Source organism: Lactuca saligna, chromosome 4, assembly GCF_052625555.1.
Source record: "Lactuca saligna cultivar CGN05327 chromosome 4, ASM5262555v1, whole genome shotgun sequence".
In the NCBI taxonomy this organism is placed as follows: Eukaryota; Viridiplantae; Streptophyta; class Magnoliopsida; order Asterales; family Asteraceae; genus Lactuca; species Lactuca saligna.
The window spans coordinates 245395468-245413233 of NC_136420.1; the positions used below are offsets into that span (position 1 = coordinate 245395468).

Genomic DNA, 17766 nt, shown 5'->3' on the forward strand with positions numbered 1-17766 from the left:
GTGTTAGGCCTCTAAACTCTAGTTGAGGGTTAGGGTTCGGAATAGGAGCCACCAGGGGTAGATTCTCAACTTCTGATTATGGGTCGGCATCATCAGACAACTCCTCCTTGAATTCCTCTTCTGCCTCTTCTGCATTTAGCAGTGCAGCATTGCCTTCTTCTGGTTCTGCCTCTAACCAACCTCCATTCCCTTGGTTAGGGAAGTATGGATCTCCAGGTTGATGAAAGCCAACCATGGTATCTATGAGAAAATGGGGTAAAAGAAATTATTAGTAGACTTATAATACTTATAGGGGAGTGATCCTCATTAGTTACCTCTATAATCATGTAGTGTATACCAATTATATATAATCTTGGAGATAAAATCGACCATCGAATAAATGACCCAACTCTAAATCCATAACTTTGACAACCCGAAGTTCGTTCCATTATTTGTAACCCGTTTTCATTAACAAAGCCGTTAAGTTCCAAAATTTGCCGTTAACTTTGTTTTAATTAAATTATTGCGACTCATATTAATGTTTTAATAATGCTAGAATACATTTTAAAAACATTAAAATATTTTATATTTCATTTAGAAAATATTTAGTTTTATTTAAGTCGTAATTACGGCAACTTTATCGGGTGCGACCAAAAGCACTGTCTAACGGCAGTATCGGGTAGAATTCCACCGGGCCACAAACTCAACCCCTATATAAGGGAGTGAGTGACATCATTTTGAGGCTTTTACTCTCTCTCTAAAAAAACTTTCTCTCACTACTCTCTCTCTCTCTAATATCCGAAAATTTGCCAAAATCATCCAAAACAAGCTCCAAATCACTAAGGTAACTTCCCTAACTCATGAATGCTCTTAGACCTTCAAATTCGGAATTTTTATGAGGAATGAGACCATAAACAAGTGTTTACGGTCTAGGAACCCTCCTTAGGCCGTGAACACCTCATATGAGGGTTTTGAAGCCTCAAAACCCCTCCAAGAAACTTCTAGGGCTTAGATTCGGCCTAGAAACTTGCATGCATGAGCTTAGGAACCCAAAATCATACCATATGATGTATGGACATGAGTTTAAGGCCCAAGCATTTTCTTGGACCGTAAACCCTCATTCATGGACCATAAACTTATGTTAATGAGTCAAAATGCCCTTAAACACCTTCAAAATGCTTCCATGGGAGTGTAGAACCTCATAAACCTTCATGTGATGCACCAAAACATCCTCAAATGCATTAAACTTGAGTTTACGGCCCAAGAACATTCTTGGACTGTAAACCCACATCCCTAGACTGTAAACACCCAACAAAGGGTGTTAAGGTGCCTTTAATCCCTTGAAAAGCTTTGTTTTGGACCTAGAATCACATGTGATTGAATTACAACCATCAAATCCCTTAATTCATAGACACACATGAGTTTATGGTTGTAAAATCATGAGTTTAAGGTAGTAAACTCCCCAAGAACATCTCCTTAGACCTTAAACTCATTTCCAAGGCCATTTCAAGTCCCAATCACTTCCTAAGCCATGGAATCGACCCTAGAACCTTCCCGTGTGCATTGTATGACCATTTGGCATCCAAGAACCCACCACCCATGAGTTTACGGCCGTAAAATCATGGGGATATGGTTAATGGGCCGTAAACTCCTTAAGGAGTTTACTCTTGAAGAGTAAACTCCATATTTAGGCCCTACACACCCTTAGATGCTACCCGGATCACTCTTAACACTTGAATTGAAGTGTTTTCACGTCTTGGAGTGCATATTCATGTATAATTAGTGGTTCAAAGTCTAATTAGATACAATTGCATATCATTTCATATTACATAGGAACCTCGCGCGTAATCAAGCCCCGAACCGTCACATAGCATCCAAACCGTCGCGTTTTCTCGTCTGGTGAGTTCATACCCCTACCCATTTTCACTGTTTTCACTATTTTCAGGGGGAATACAAGCAAAGTACAAGTGATACTTCTACTCAAAACTTGTTTTATATACATTGGATTTCATACTATATATGTTTTTAACACTGACACTCGTAACAAAAAACCGTTTGAACTTACAGGACACACTATCATGTTATTTGTGAATTACATTATAAATTGTTGTATTTGTATTTTCACAAATGTTTTCCCACAATATAACAGTTAAAAGCATAACATTTGAACATGGTTTTGTCCTCGGTAACACTTCACAGAGATACGCAAGTGGAAGATAGTCAATTGATCTTTCAATATTATTACTAGTAAATTCGTTAATCCTATATTTGGAGACACGTCCTCGGTGAACACTCCACAGAGATACGCGAGTGGAGGACCGCCCCCGTAACCAGAATCTCTTAGATAGGGAGCGTGACTTGAGTGTATAGATCTATACGGGGCTGACTACCCTGCACCTGGTTGCTAACTATAGCCGAACCGAAAGGTTCAAGGGTGACGAAAGTCATATAGGGTGATGGACTATTTATTGCCCTAATTAGTTTATTGTATGGTTATGGAACTCGCAATTTGGATAACAGAGATTTACATAATAGTAATAATGCATTAAGTAACTAGTTTACTTGGTATATGTTAGTTTTATAAACGTGTTAAAAGTAATACATTTTCATAGTACACCTTTTACATTACAGTTTGGTTCGGTGAGTACATCTTTTACATTACATTTCGGGTTGGTAAACTAACATGGGATTTTCTTGGGTCGCAACATTTTCAGAAACGAGAAAGGAAACTTGTACATTTTTACAGAACAAAACCGCTTATGAACTCACCAGCTTTATGCTGATTTTCAAACTGCTTGTATTCTCAGGTCCACGTTAGACAGGTACCCGAAGATCCTTTTTGTTCGAAGACGGAGTGCTCAGAAGACCCGTTTCATTTTGTTCATATATACTATGTATCACTTGTATAACTATACTTTTGAAACAAATGTAAACTTTTTCTATATGTAATGTAATGGTTGTTTTACTTTACTTACTATGTGCATTGGATTTGATACACAACGTGGAGTTCACCCCGGAAATGTTTCCGCCTTCGGTTTTCAGGGTGTGACTGATTGGTATCAGAGCCCTTGTTTATAGTAAATGAAGTATACCAAACCTTACATGGTATAAAACTATAAACACTAAGGGGCCTAAGTGCTTTGAACTAAAAGTATACTTCAAAGTATAAGTATTTTTAAAAGTATACAAGCATACCTAACCGTCGACATCCGTAACTACAAGTAGAACAAAACATAAGTAAATGGGTGTTGTACGCTGCGGTTAAACCTGGGCAGTTGTGTAGTCGTGTCTAGGGTCAATATATCCTGGCCAACTATATTCATTCGAGACACGGCCAACATGTGCTTGTGAGTGACTGTGGTGTGCGGCATGCCTAAAAACTTACCCTAATATCCCAAACATCGAACCGTGGTCGTATCGAATCATGAAATACTATGGGAGTATATCTCGAGCAAATCCTTTGTAGAAATCCTCATTCGAGCATTGTTTCCTGATCATTCATTAGCGATAAATTATCTGTTTGTATAACTCTTTCCTGCTTTATCGCTTATCTGGGATATATAACTGTCATATCTATCGATTCAATTTGGAGGACTTATCATCATCTCTTTCCTGATCTTATTAGATCAATGTGCCTCCCAGAAATAGACCCAGGTCAAAGAACAACGATAATCCTCCTCCGCCACCACCTCCACCTCAATTTGATCTTGCATCGCTTCAGATAGTTCTGACTGTTGCAATGGTAGTAGCCATGTCACAAATGAACCCCGGTAGCTCAGGAGGTGGTCCCCATCCCCAAAACCATGAAAATAATCAGGGACAACGAAAGGAGGGTTCCTATAAGGACTTCATGAATGCGAAACCAACATCCTTTGATGGCACTAGAGGTGTCATTTCCTTATCCCGATGGTTCGAGAAAATCGAATCCATCTTTGAAATATGTGCCTGTGCGGAATCTGATAAGGTCAAGTTCACAGCCTGTACCTTCATTGATGAAGCCTTGACTTGCTGGAATGGCCGAGTCAAATCTCTAACCCTATCTATAGCCAATTCCATGGGCTGGGAAGCCATGAAAGAGCTTTTGATAGTTGAATACTATCCCCGTGGTGAAATGCAGAAACTAGAGCACGAGCTCTGGAACTTGAAGATGAAGGGTTCCGATATTGCTGCATACACTTCTCGATTCGATGACCTCGCACTTCTCTGCCCGAGACTGGTCACTCCTGAAAGTAAAAAGATAGAAAGGTTCATCTGGGGGCTGACCCATCCAACAAAGGGAAATATTTTAGCTGCATGTCCGGATACCTATGAAAGTGCCGAGAGTTTAGCCCAGATCTTGATTGATCATAGCGATGATGTTGAGGAAACCACTACCACTCCTGAGCCGACTCAAAGGAGTGGTGAGAAGAGAAAGTTCTGGAAGAAGAAGAAGGGTCAATCTTCCTAAGGATCTTCCAAGAAACAGCAGACTATAGCAGTCCGTGCTGCTACTACCCCCGTTGCTGTTGCTTCTGTTGTGGGATCCACAGCTCCAACTCCTACCAGCAGGTATGCTGGAAATCTTCCTCTGTGTGACAAGTGAAAATATCACCACAACCCCGGTCCCCATCGAGAACTATCTTGTACCAATTGTGGTAAGAAAGGGCACACGGTCCGATTCTGCAAAGCTCCGGCCCAATCAGCCAATCAATCCTCTGGAGCAGGCGTTGGTCAAGCCTCCTATAACTGTGGAGAGGTTGGGCACTTTAAAAGGAACTACCCCAAGAAGTCAACAACTGATAATACCGGAAGAGTTCTAGCCATGGGATAGGAGGAAGCAGTCGCCGATCCTACTGTTGTCTCGGGTACGTTCCTTTTCGACAACTCATATGCTAGTATTCTTTTCGATTCGGGTGCTGATAGAAGTTGTGTTAGTCATTCGTTCAAAAATAATCTAAAACCTAACCCCCAACCATTAACCGAAACGCTTACTGTCGAGATGGCTAACAGTGAGAAAGAAAGTGCTAACGATGTATTCATAGGATGTACCCTTACCCTGAATGACCATTCACTTCCTATAGATCTTATGCCAGTTTCCATTAAGAGCTTTGATGTTATCATTGGCATGGATTGGTTGAGTCCCAATCATGCTGATATCCTTTGTTACGAAAAAGCCATCCGTCTTAACCTTCCTTTGGGTCAAACTCTCGTAATCTATGGCGATAAACTCAGTTCCAATCTTCGTATCATTTCCTGCATCAAAGCTCAAAAGCTCCTATGAAAGGAGTGCATTGCAGCCCATGTAATCAACGAGAAACAGGAAGTTAAAGACCTCGCGAGCATCCCCGAAGTCTGTAACTTTCCTGATGTATTTCCCGAAGAGCTTCCAGGAATTCCTCCCGAGCGTCAGGTCGAGTTCCGCATTGACCTAATTCCTGGAGCTACCCCTGTAGCGAAGTCTCCATATCGCCTAGCTCCAGCAGAAATGCAGGAGTTATCCAGCCAACTCAATGAGTTACTCAACAAAGGGTTCATCAGACCGAGTTCCTCACCCTGGGGAGCCCCAATATTGTTTGTAAAGAAGAAAGATGGATCTTTCTGGATGTGTATCGACTACCGTGAGCTGAACAAGTTGACCGTCAAGAACTGATATCCCCTTCTGTGAATAGATGACCTCTTCGATCAACTTCAGGGAGCCAGTTACTTCTCGAAGATAGACCTTCGGTCAGGGTAACATCAGTTACAAGTTCAGGAGAGTGATGTTTTGAAAACAGTTTTTAGGACTCGGTATGGACACTACGAGTTCGTGGTGATGCCCTTCGGTCTAACCAATGCACCGGTAGTGTTCATGGACCTGATGAACCGGGTATGTCGTCCTTCCTTAGACAAATTCGTCATCATGTTCATAAACGACATCCTTCTCTACTCAAGAAGCGAAGAAGGTCACAAACAATACTTGAGATTAGTGTTGGAAACCCTTAGATCCGAGAAGCTGTACGCAAAATTTTCCAAGTGTGAATTCTGGATTCGGAAGGTAACTTTCCTTGGTCACGTGGTAAGCGAGGAGGGTATTCATGTGGATCCTTCAAAGATTAAAGCGATGGAGAATTGGTCAGCACCAAAAACACCCACAGAAATCCGTCAATTCTTGGGTCTCACCGACTATTATCGGAGATTCATCCAGAATTTTTCCAAAATCGGCAAACCCCTAACCACTCTAACACAGAAAGGTGTACCCTTTTGTTGGAATGAAAAGCAAGAATCTGCGTTCCAGACATTAAAGCAAGCCTTGTGCAGCGCGCAGTTCTATCCCTACCCGAAGGGACAAAAGACTTCGTTGTCTATTGTGATGCGTCTAATCAGGGCTTAGATTGTGTGCTTATGCAAAGAGGAAAAGTTATTGCTTATGCCTCAAGACAGCTGAAAGTACACGAGGTCAACTATACCACACATGACTTGGAGTTAGGAGCCGTAGTCTTTGCATTGAAGATTTGGAGACATTATCTCTACGAAACCAAGTGTACGATCTTCACTAACCATAAAATCCTGCAGCACATCCTCAATCAGAAAGACCTAAACATGAGGCAACGGCGATGGGTAGAACTACTCAGCGATTATGAGTGTCAAATCCGCTACCATCCCAGCAAGGCCAATGTGGTAGCAGATGCCCTTAGCCGAAAGGAAAGTTCAAGCCGAAAAGTGAAGACCCTGACGATGACTATCCATCCCCATTTATCAATGCAAATCAGAGATGCCCAGATAGAAGCCCTTACACCCGAGAACAAATCAAGTGAAGCCTTGAGGGGAATGGATAAGAAACTTGAGATCAGAGGTGACGGAGTCTACTGTTTCATGGACCGAATCTGGATTCCAAAGTCCGGAGGATTCAAGGAGATTGTCATGGAAGAGGCACACAAGACCAGATACTCTATTCACCCAGTTTCGGAAAAGATGTATCTAGATCTCAAGAAACAATACTGGTGGCAAAACATGAAAGCCGAGATCTCTATGTTTGTGGGCAAGTGTTTGACTTGCGCCAAAGTAAAAGTCGAGTACCAGAAACCTTCAGGTCTTCTCCAGCAACCCGAAATACCCGAGTGGAAATGGGAGATGATTACCATGGATTTCATCACCAAGTTACCCAAGTATCTGAGTGGGTACGATACCATTTGGGTAATTGTTGATCGTTTGACCAAATCCGCTCACTTCATTCCGATCAAAGAGTCATTCAAAATGGAAAGACTCGCGCGAATTTAAATCCAAGAGGTACTTCGACTGCACGGTGTACCTGCATCAATTATCTCTGATCGAGATAGCAGGTTTACCTCCAGATTTCGGCAGTCACTCCAGATGGCTCTTGGAACTAAACTAGACATGAGCACGGCTTATCACCCTCAGACCGATGGACAGAGTGAGAGAACTATCCAAACCCTGGAAGACATGCTTAGGGAATGTGTCATCGATTTCGGAAAGGCATGGGACATACACTTGCCTTTGATCAATTTCTCGTACAACAACAGTAACCACACCAACATCAAGGCTGCCCCGTTTCAAGCCCTCTACGGTCGCAAGTGCAGATCCCCTCTGTGCTGGGCCGAGGTAGGGGACACGCAGCTAGCCAAGAATCGATTCCCCAACAGTGCTCTCATTGGTCCTGAAATCATCCGTGAAACCACCGAAAAGATTATCCAAATTCGAGAATGATTGAAAGCTTCACGAGATCGCCAAAAGAGTTACGCTGACATACGATGAAGGCCTCTGGAGTTCCAGGTCGGAGACCGTGTCCTGTTGAAGGTATCGCCCTGGAAGGGCATGGTACGCTTTGGAAAGCGTGGGAAACTTAACCCGAGGTACATTGGACCCTTTGAGATCCTCGCCAGGATAGGTCCGGTAGCCTATAAACTCCGATTACCTCAGGAGCTCAGTAACATCCATCCCGTCTTCCATGTCTCAAATCTTAAAAAGTGTCTATCCGATGAAACCCTCGTGATTCCCCTTGACGAGATTGAAATCAATGAGAACATAAGCTTTGTGGAAGAACCCATCGAAATCATGGATCGAGAGATCAAACGTACGAAACAAAGTCGCATCTCGTTAGTGAAGGATCGCTAGAATGCCAAGCGGGGACCGGAATTCACTTGGAAGCGTGAAGACTCGATGAAACAGAAGTATCCGCATCTCTTTCCAAATCCATGATTTGTATCTTAATTCTGAATTTCAGAACGAAATTCCCTCTAATGGTGGGATAATGTGACAACCCGAAGTTCGTTCCATTATTTGTAACCCGTTTTTATTAACAAAGCCGTTAAGTTCCAAAATTTGCTATTAACATTGTTTTAATTAAATTATTGCGACTTCAATTAATGTTTTAACAATGTTAGAATACATTTTGAAAACATTAAAATCTTTTCAATTTCATTTAGAAAATATTTAGTTTTATTTAAGTCGTAATACGGCAACTTTATCGGGTGCGACCAAAAGCACCGTCTAACAGTAGTATCGGATAGAATTCCACTGGGCCACAAACTCAACCCCTATATAAGGGATTGAGTGACATCATTTTGAGGCTTTTACTCTCTCTCTAAAAAACTTTCTCTCACACTCTCTCTCTAAAATCCGAAAATTTGCAAAAATCATCCAAAACAAGCTCCAAATGACTAAGGTAACTTCCCTAACTCATGAATTAGCATCTTAGACCTTCAAATTCGGAATTTTTATGAGGAATGAGATCATAAACAAGTGTTTACGGTCTAGGAACCCTCCTTAGGCCGTGAACACCTCATATGAGGGTTTTGAAGCCTCAAAACCCCTCTAAGAAACTTCTAGGGCTTAGATTCGGCCTAGAAACTTGCATACATGAGCTTAGGAACCCAAAATCATACCATATGATGTATAGACATGAGTTTAAGGCCCAAGCATTTTCTTGGACCGTAAACCCTCATTCATGGACCATAAACTTATGTTAATGAGTCAAAATGCCCTTAAACACCTTCAAAATGCTTCCATGGGAGTGTAGAACCTCATAAACCTTCATGTGATGCACCAAAACATCCTCAAATGCATCAAACTTGAGTTTACGGCCCAAGAACATTCTTGGACTATAAACCCACATCCCTAGACTGTAAACACCCAACAAAGGGTGTTAAGGTGCCTTTAATCCCTTGAAAAGCTTTGTTTTGGACCTAGAATCACATGTGATTGAATTACAACCATCAAATCCCTTAATTCATGGACACACATGAGTTTATGGTTGTAAAATCATGAGTTTAAGGTAGTAAACTCCCCAAGAACATCTCCTTAGACCTTAAACTCATTTCCAAGGCCATTTCAAGTCCTAATCACTTCCTAAGCCATGGAATCGACCCTAGAACCTTCCCGTGTGCATTGTATGACCATTTGGCATCCAAGAACCCACCACCCATGAGTTTACGGCCGTAAAATCATGGGGATATGGTTAATGGGCCGTAAACTCCTTAAGGAGTTTACTCTTGAAGAGTAAACTCCATATTTAGGCCCTACACACCCTTAGATGCTACCCGGATCACTCTTAACACTTGAATTGAAGTGTTTTCACGTCTTGGAGTGCATATTCATGTATAATTAGTGGTTCAAAGTCTAATTAGATACAATTGCATATCATTTCATATTACATAGGAACCTCGCGCGTAATCAAGCCCCGAACCGTCACATAGCATCCAAACCGTCGCGTTTTCTCGTCTGGTGAGTTCATACCCCTACCCATTTTCACTGTTTTCACTATTTTCAGGGGGAATACAAGCAAAGTACAAGTGATACTTCTACTCAAAACTTGTTTTATATACATTGGATTTCATACTATATATGTTTTTAACACTGACACTCGTAACAAAAAACCGTTTGAACTTACAGGACACACTATCATGTTATTTGTGAATTACATTATAAATTGTTGTATTTGTATTTTCACAAATGTTTTCCCACAATATAACAGTTAAAAGCATAACAATTGAACATGGTTTTGTCCTCAGTAACACTTCACAAAGATACGCAAGTGGAGGATAGTCAATTGATCTTTTAGTATTATTACTAGTAAATTCATTAATCCGATAACTGGAGACACATCCTCGGTGAACACTCCACAGAGATACGCGAGTGGAGGACCGCCCCCGTAACCAGAATCTCTTAGATAGGGAGCATGACTTGAGTGTATAGATCTATACGAGGCTGACTACCCCGCACCTGGCTGCTAGCTACAGCCGAATCGAAAGGTTCAAGGGTGACGAAAGTCATATAGGGTGATGGACTATTTATTGCCCTAATTAGTCTATTGTATGGTTATGGAACTCGCAATTTGGATAATAGAGATTTACATAATAGTTATAATGGATTAAGTAACTAGTTTACTTGGTATATGTTAGTTTTATAAACGTGTTAAAACTAATAGATTTTCATAGTACACCTTTTACATTACATTTTGGTTCGGTGAGTACATCTTTTACATTACATTTCGGGTTGGTAAACTAACACGTACATTTCAAGGATAACCAAGTTTTCAGTATACATCTTTCACATTAGGAAAATATGGGATTTTCCTGGAATCGCAGTTGAACATAACCATAACAATGTAACCTAACAATTAACCAAACATTACTTTTAAGAAAATATGGGATTTTCTTGGGTCGTAACATCTTCAAAAACCAGAAAGGAAACATGTACATTTTCATAGAACAAAACCGCTTATGAACTCACCAGCTTTATGCTGATTTTCAAACTGCTTGTATTCTAAGGTCCACGTTAGATAGGTACCCGAAGATCCGTTTTGTTCGAAGAAGAAATGCTCAGAAGACCCGTTTCATTTTGTTCATATATACTATGTATCACTTGTATAACTATAGTTTTGAAACAAATGTAAACTTTTTCTATATGTAATGTAATGGTTGTTTTACTTTACTTACTATGTGTGATGCGTGTATGGGCTTGATTTAGTGAGTAGGGTAGTGTTTAGGTAAATTAAGAGAGAATAGCAACCACAAATGATATGTGAATGGAAAGAAATAGATAGATTAGTATAGTAACAACTCAAGACCTATTAAGTTGTATACCGATGAAAACAATCCAAGACCTATTGGATTGAGTTCGTATCAAGTCAAGAACACGTCCCAACAAGATAATTTGAGAATTATAACAATAATTCAAGGTGAAAATAATGGTTCTTTGATTAAAATTCGTGTATTGCTTTTTCCATGCATAATTTGGCTTTATATGAAGCCTTTATTACAAATTTGGTGGTTACAAGCCAACCAACCAATTATTCATTAAAACTAGTAAATAGAAATTAAGGTAACTCTTGAAAGAACACAAAAAAAACGTCCATGAGACTTGTGAATGAAAAAAAAAACGGCTATGCTTGCTTAAGGAGCCATAAGAAGCATTAAGGAGTCATTATAAGCATTAAAGTGTAACCCTAATCCACCAAAGAGTGTCAAAAACGGCTAGGAGGCTTTATGAAGCAAATAGTAACGTTTTTTAGCACTTATGAAGCCTTAAAAATGTTGCCCTAGTCTTCATGCAACCTTAATTGAATTTGTGGGTTACCATGCACAACCCAACCATTGAGCCCAAACCACCTTCTAGCCCACTAGTAATCACTAATCCATCACATTTTGGGCTTTCATGATCCATGCATGGATCATCCCTTCCCCCTTTGAAAGGAATTGACCTCAATTCATCAAGTCCATCATCATCAAGATAAGGTGAAAGATCTCCCACATTAAAGGTAGCATGCACTCCATGGTCTCCTCCCAAATCTACCTTATAAGCATTATCATTGACACGTGACACCACTCTGTAAGGACCTTCAGCTCTTGGCATCAACTTGTTTTTCCTTTTGTTAGGAAAACGTTCTTTCCTCATATACACCCACACCAAGTCACCATCTTGAAAGACACGTGGTTTCCTATGCTTGTTTGACTTCTGTTTGTACATCTCATTCACAGCTTCAATCTTCTCACGAACTTGTTGGTGTAGTTTCATCATGGCCTTCAACTTGTCATTAGCATCCTTGTGAACCAATTCATCCTTTGGTAATGGAATCAAATCCAAAGGCATGTAAGGATTCACACCATACACCACCTCAAAAGGAGAGCGACCTGTAGCATAAGTAGGAGAACGATTATAGGCAAATTCAGCATGTGCAAGTTTGATGTCCCAATCTTTTTGAGTTTTGCTAACCAACCCTCTCAACAAAGCACCTAAAGTTCTATTAGTAACCTCCGTTTGCCCATCCGTTTGTGGATGATGGGATGTACTAAAAAGTAACTTAGTACCCACTTTCCTCCATAAAGTGTTCCAAAAGTAACTTAGAAATTTGGAATCCCTATCAAAAACAATTGTTTTAGGAATACCATGCAAACGAACCACCTCTTTAAAATACAAATCAGCCACATTAGATGCATCATTGGTTTTATGACATGGCACAAAGTGAGCCATTTTTGAAAACCTATCCACCACCACCATAATGGAATCCTTCCCCCTTTGAGTTCTAGGCAAAGCCATAATGAAATCCATGGACACATCTTCCCAAGGACAAATAGGAACCGGCAAAGGAGTGTAAACACCATGCTTGAAAGTTGTTTTCGCCATATGACATGTAACACACTTGCCCACTATGTTGGTTACATCCCCCAACATCTTCGGCCAAAAGAAATGTTCTTTAAGCACCTGCAAAGTTTTGGTAATGCCAAAATGACCAGCCAAACCACCGCCATGAGCTTCACGAATCAACAACTCCCGTATTGCATGTTTTGGGACACAAAGGCGATTTCCTTTGAATAGAAAGCCATCTTGAATCACAAATTCACCATTAGGACCACCTGCACATTTCAAAAACATATCTCCAAAGTCCATATCATATTGATAATGGTCCTTTAGAGTTTCAAATCCCAAGAAACGAACATCCAAAGTCACCAACAATGAGTAACGCCTCGAGAGTGCATCAGCCACCACATTGCTTTTACCATCCTTGTATTTGCATGAGAAATGAAAGGATTGCAAGAACTCCACCCACTTTGCATGTCTTGTGCTCAACTTTTGTTGCCCATTGATGTACTTCAAGGATTCATGATCAGAATGCAAAATAAAATGATTTGCACGCAAATAATGACTCCAATGATCTAAAGCACGAACAATAGCATAAAACTCCTTATCATAAGTGCAATAATTCAAACGAGCACCACCCAACTTTTCAGAAAAATAAGCAATAGGACGTTTGGATTGGATCAAAACAGCCCCAATACCAACTCCACTTGCATCACACTCCACTTCAAATGGTTGAGAAAAATCAGGAAGAGCCAAAATAGGAGCATCACACAACAATGCCTTGAGTTTCTCAAATGCCTTTTGAGCTTCTTCTCCCCATGCAAAGACTCCTTTCTTCAAACAACCTGTTATGGGACTTGCAATGGTGCTAAAATCACGAACAAATCTTCTATAGAAAGAAGCAAGACCATGAAATGATCTAACTTCAGAAATATTAGTAGGAATAGGCCATGACTTGATTGCTTCAGTCTTGGATGGGTCTACGGACACGCCATTTTTTGAAACCACAAAACCCAAAAATGCCACTTCTTCCACTAAAAACGAACATTTTTCTTGCTTTCCATAGAGTTTTTGAGCTCTAAGCGTCTTGAAAACCTGTTTTAAGTGCACCAAATGATCCTCCAAGCTCTTGCTATATACCAAGATATCATCAAGGTACACAACCACAAACCTGCCCAAAAAAGATTTTAGCACTTCATTCATTAGTCGCATGAAAGTGCTAGGTGCGTTAGTTAGACCGAAAGGCATTACGGTCCATTCATACAAGCCATGTTTAGTTTTAAAGGCTGTTTTCCATTCATCCCCTTCACGCATACGAATTTGATGGTAACCACTTCTCAAATCAATTTTTGAGAACACAATAGAACCATGCAACTCGTCCAACAAATCATCAACTCTAGGAATAGGAAATCGGTATTTTATGGTGATGTTATTAATGGCCCTACTATCAACACACATCCTCCAAGAACCATCTTTTTTTGGAACCAACAAAACTGGAACAGCACAAGGACTTAGGCTTTCACGAACATAACCCATTTTCATGAGTTCATCAATTTGTTTTTGCAACTCTTTTGTCACCTCCGGATTACATCTATAGGCAGCTTTATTGGGCAAAGGAGCACCCGGAATAAGGTCAATTTGGTGTTCGATACCACGGATTGGAGGCAAACCCGGTGGTAATTCGCTTGGAAACACATCTTGAAACTCCAAAAGCAAATCAGCAATAGTGTTTTCTCCATGCACCATCTTCTCCACCTTTGCATGCTCTTTGGCCACAAGCATGTAGATAACATCACCTTTATCAAGAACTTGCTCCACCTCCCTTTCACTAGCAAACATAGAAAGATTAGGTTTTTTTACTTGTTTAGAATTCATGGACCTTATGGCCGTTGGGGACATGGGTTTTAACACAATTTTTTTATTATTGTGTTTCAACTCATATTCATTGCTCCTCCCTCTATGTAACACGTCCCTATCAAATTGCCAAGGACGCCCCAACAAAATATGACATGCATCCATAGGAATAACATCACACAACACTTCATCTTCATAAGACCCCATAGTTAGACCAACTCTAACCTGTTTTGTCACCTTTATTTTGCTTCCATCATCCAACCAATGAAGAACATATGGTTTTGGGTGGTTTGTTGTAGACAAACCCAATTTGGTCACCATTTCATTAGAAGCAACATTAGTACAACTTCCACCATCAATAATCAAACTACACTACTTGTCACTAACCAAACATTTGGTGTGAAACAATTGGTCTCGTTGATCCATATCAGCCACGGTTTGAACCCCTTGAGTTTTAAGGGTTCTAAGCACCAAAACTGTATCATACACCGGTGCTTCATACTCTACCTCCTCCTCTGCTTCCTCTTCTTGTTGTGTATCATAAAAAATACCCGCCAACCTCTCTTCTTCCTCCAACTCTTCACGACATTCAATGGCCTCCCTTAAAGTCACCACCCTTTTGTTTGGACAAGCATTTTGGTAATGACCAAAACCTTGACACTTGAAACATCTAATTTTCGCCAAACTAGTTTCTTTGGTACCACTAGTAAGTTTAGGAGCAACGGGAACACTACTAGAGCCAGAAGGAGTAGAAACAGAATTTTGTCTATTGCTAGACTCGGGCTTGGACCACGACTTTGACTTGGGACTTTCAAGACTTGAACTTGAACTCCCACCATAACGTGCTTTGGTTTGCCCCTCCAACTTCAAACACAAACCACAAAGAGTTCCAAAATCAGCATAAGGATACAACTCCACAACATTGGCAATGTTGTAGTTCAACCCTTTTAGAAAACGAGTCATTTTTTGTTCTTCAATTTCTTCAATATCCCCCATCAAGGACAACTTCTCAAATTCATCAATGTATTCTCCAACACTCATTTTTCCTTGCCTCAAATCAGCAATCTTCTTGTAAGTGGCCATTCTATGAGTAGAAGGAACATATCTCTTTCTTAGCTTTCGTTTTAGAGAAAGCCAAGAACAAATTTTTTCTTTGCCTTCACGGGTTCTCTTGGCCTTAAGCCCTTCAAACCACAATGAAGCACCACCACTTAGCTTGAGAATGGCATACTTGCAGCTTTTTTCATCATCCACTTCTTTGAACTCGAACATTCTTTCAATCTTCCTTTCCCACTCCAAGTAGCGTTCAGGATCAGTTCCACCAACAAAGTCAGGCAATTCAGACACCTTGAATTCTTCCACAACCCTATGTTCACCACGGCGGGGTTGCCTTCGATTTCCACCTTCTTGGATGTTTCTTAATGCTTCTCGAAGATTTTGTAGGAACTCTGGATCATCAAAATCCATTCTGCGCTCTGATACCACTTATGATGCGTGTATGGGCTTGATTTAGTGAGTAGGGTAGTGTTTAGGTAAATTAAGAGAGAATAGCAACCACAAATGATATGTGAATGGAATGAAATAGATAGATTAGTATAGTAACAACTCAAGACCTATTAAGTTGTATACCGATGAAAACAATCCAAGACCTATTGGATTGAGTTCGTATCAAGTCAAGAACACGTCCCAACAAGATAATTTGAGAATTATAACAATAATTCAAGGTGAAAATAATGGTTCTTTGATTAAAATTCGTGTATTGCTTTTTCCATGCATAATTTGGCTTTATATGAAGCCTTTATTACAAATTTGGTGGTTACAAGCCAACCAACCAATTATTCATTAAAACTAGTAAATAGAAATTAAGGTAACTCTTGAAAGAACACAAAAAAAACGTCCATGAGACTTGTGAATGAAAAAAAACGGCTATGCTTGCTTAAGGAGCCATAAGAAGCATTAAGGAGTCATTATAAGCATTAAAGTGTAACCCTAATCCACCAAAGAGTGTCAAAAACGGCTAGGAGGCTTTATGAAGCAAATAGTAACGTTTTTAGCACTTATGAAGCCTTAAAAATGTTGCCCTAGTCTTCATGCAACCTTAATTGAATTTGTGGGTTACCATGCACAACCCAACCATTGAGCCCAAACCACCTTCTAGCCCACTAGTAATCACTAATCCATCACATTTTGGGCTTTCATGATCCATGCATGGATCAATGTGCATTGGATTTGATACACAACGTGGAGTCCGCCCGGGAAATGTTTCCGCCTTCGGTTTTCGGGGTGTGACAACAACCAAACAAGGAACGGGAAGTAAAGTGATAGGCATAGATTCTAAGTCTATAAAACCTTTAATTATACATAACCTTAGTGCACCCACTCCGTCATTATAGACCTACTAATACAGAGTCTTTAGGTTTCACGTAAGTTAGTTATAAAACAAAATACTGATATAGCATTTTAATTGTTTGTTTTATGTTCTCGTTGTTCTCTATGGATAGTGTTGGAAAGTTTTAGACTCGTTGCCACACCACAACCATTCTCGGGAATATGCTAATCACTTCTCGGATAGACATAGTTGATCAAGCTATGTCATTCCCAAACCTGACTATACATTCCCAAGTCTACTTGTCCTATTCAACAACCTCAATACTTTTGTTATGTTTTAGTATGATACTAGTTGTAGTATGAGTGCATGTATGTATACTTTTAGTAAAATACTTATTCTGTTTTATAAGTATAACTCTTGGTCAAAGTATTTTAATCCCAATGTATTTATAGTTATATATCTTTTATGGGTTGATATGCTCACTTCACTATAAACAATGCTCTGATACCAATCTGTCACACCCCCAAAGCGAATTGGCGGAAACATTCGGCGGTAGAGGACGTCATGTACAGTATCATAACACAGCATAATAGTAAAAAAAAGCAAACAACATCCATTGAATTAACAGAATAGTTAAATACATGTGTGTTCTTTGGTAAAGTTTAATTGACACCAAAAATATATAGTCAAAATAATGACGAGTCCTGAATCCACTCCGTCGTCTCAAAAGTTGCATGGGTGTACCTGTCTACTAGTTCCCTGAGAATACAAGTTATTTTGAAAGAGAGTATCATCATAAATGCTAGTGAGTTCATAAGTATTTAGTGTCATTTTCTTAAACTTGTGTTGGAAAATGTTTAGGTTTGGATAGTAAAATAGTTTGTGTCTTTCTCAGAGAGTCCTATATTTTCTCCTTTTAAATGAAATGCAGTCTCTAACCCGAGACCCAACTGTTTGCGTATGTGTTCTTATATAACAATGTAAAATCTAAAGTATGTACTTTAATTTGTATAGAAGTATGTCTTCCATATTATTACTATCCTTTACTA

At 39.9% G+C, this 17766-nt stretch overlaps 1 pseudogene; it reads right to left on the reverse strand.

Annotated features, from left to right (window-relative positions):
- Positions 1–522: 522 nt before the first annotated feature.
- LOC145040567 (uncharacterized) lies at positions 523–15855 on the reverse strand (annotated as a pseudogene).
- Positions 15856–17766: the final 1911 nt, after the last annotated feature.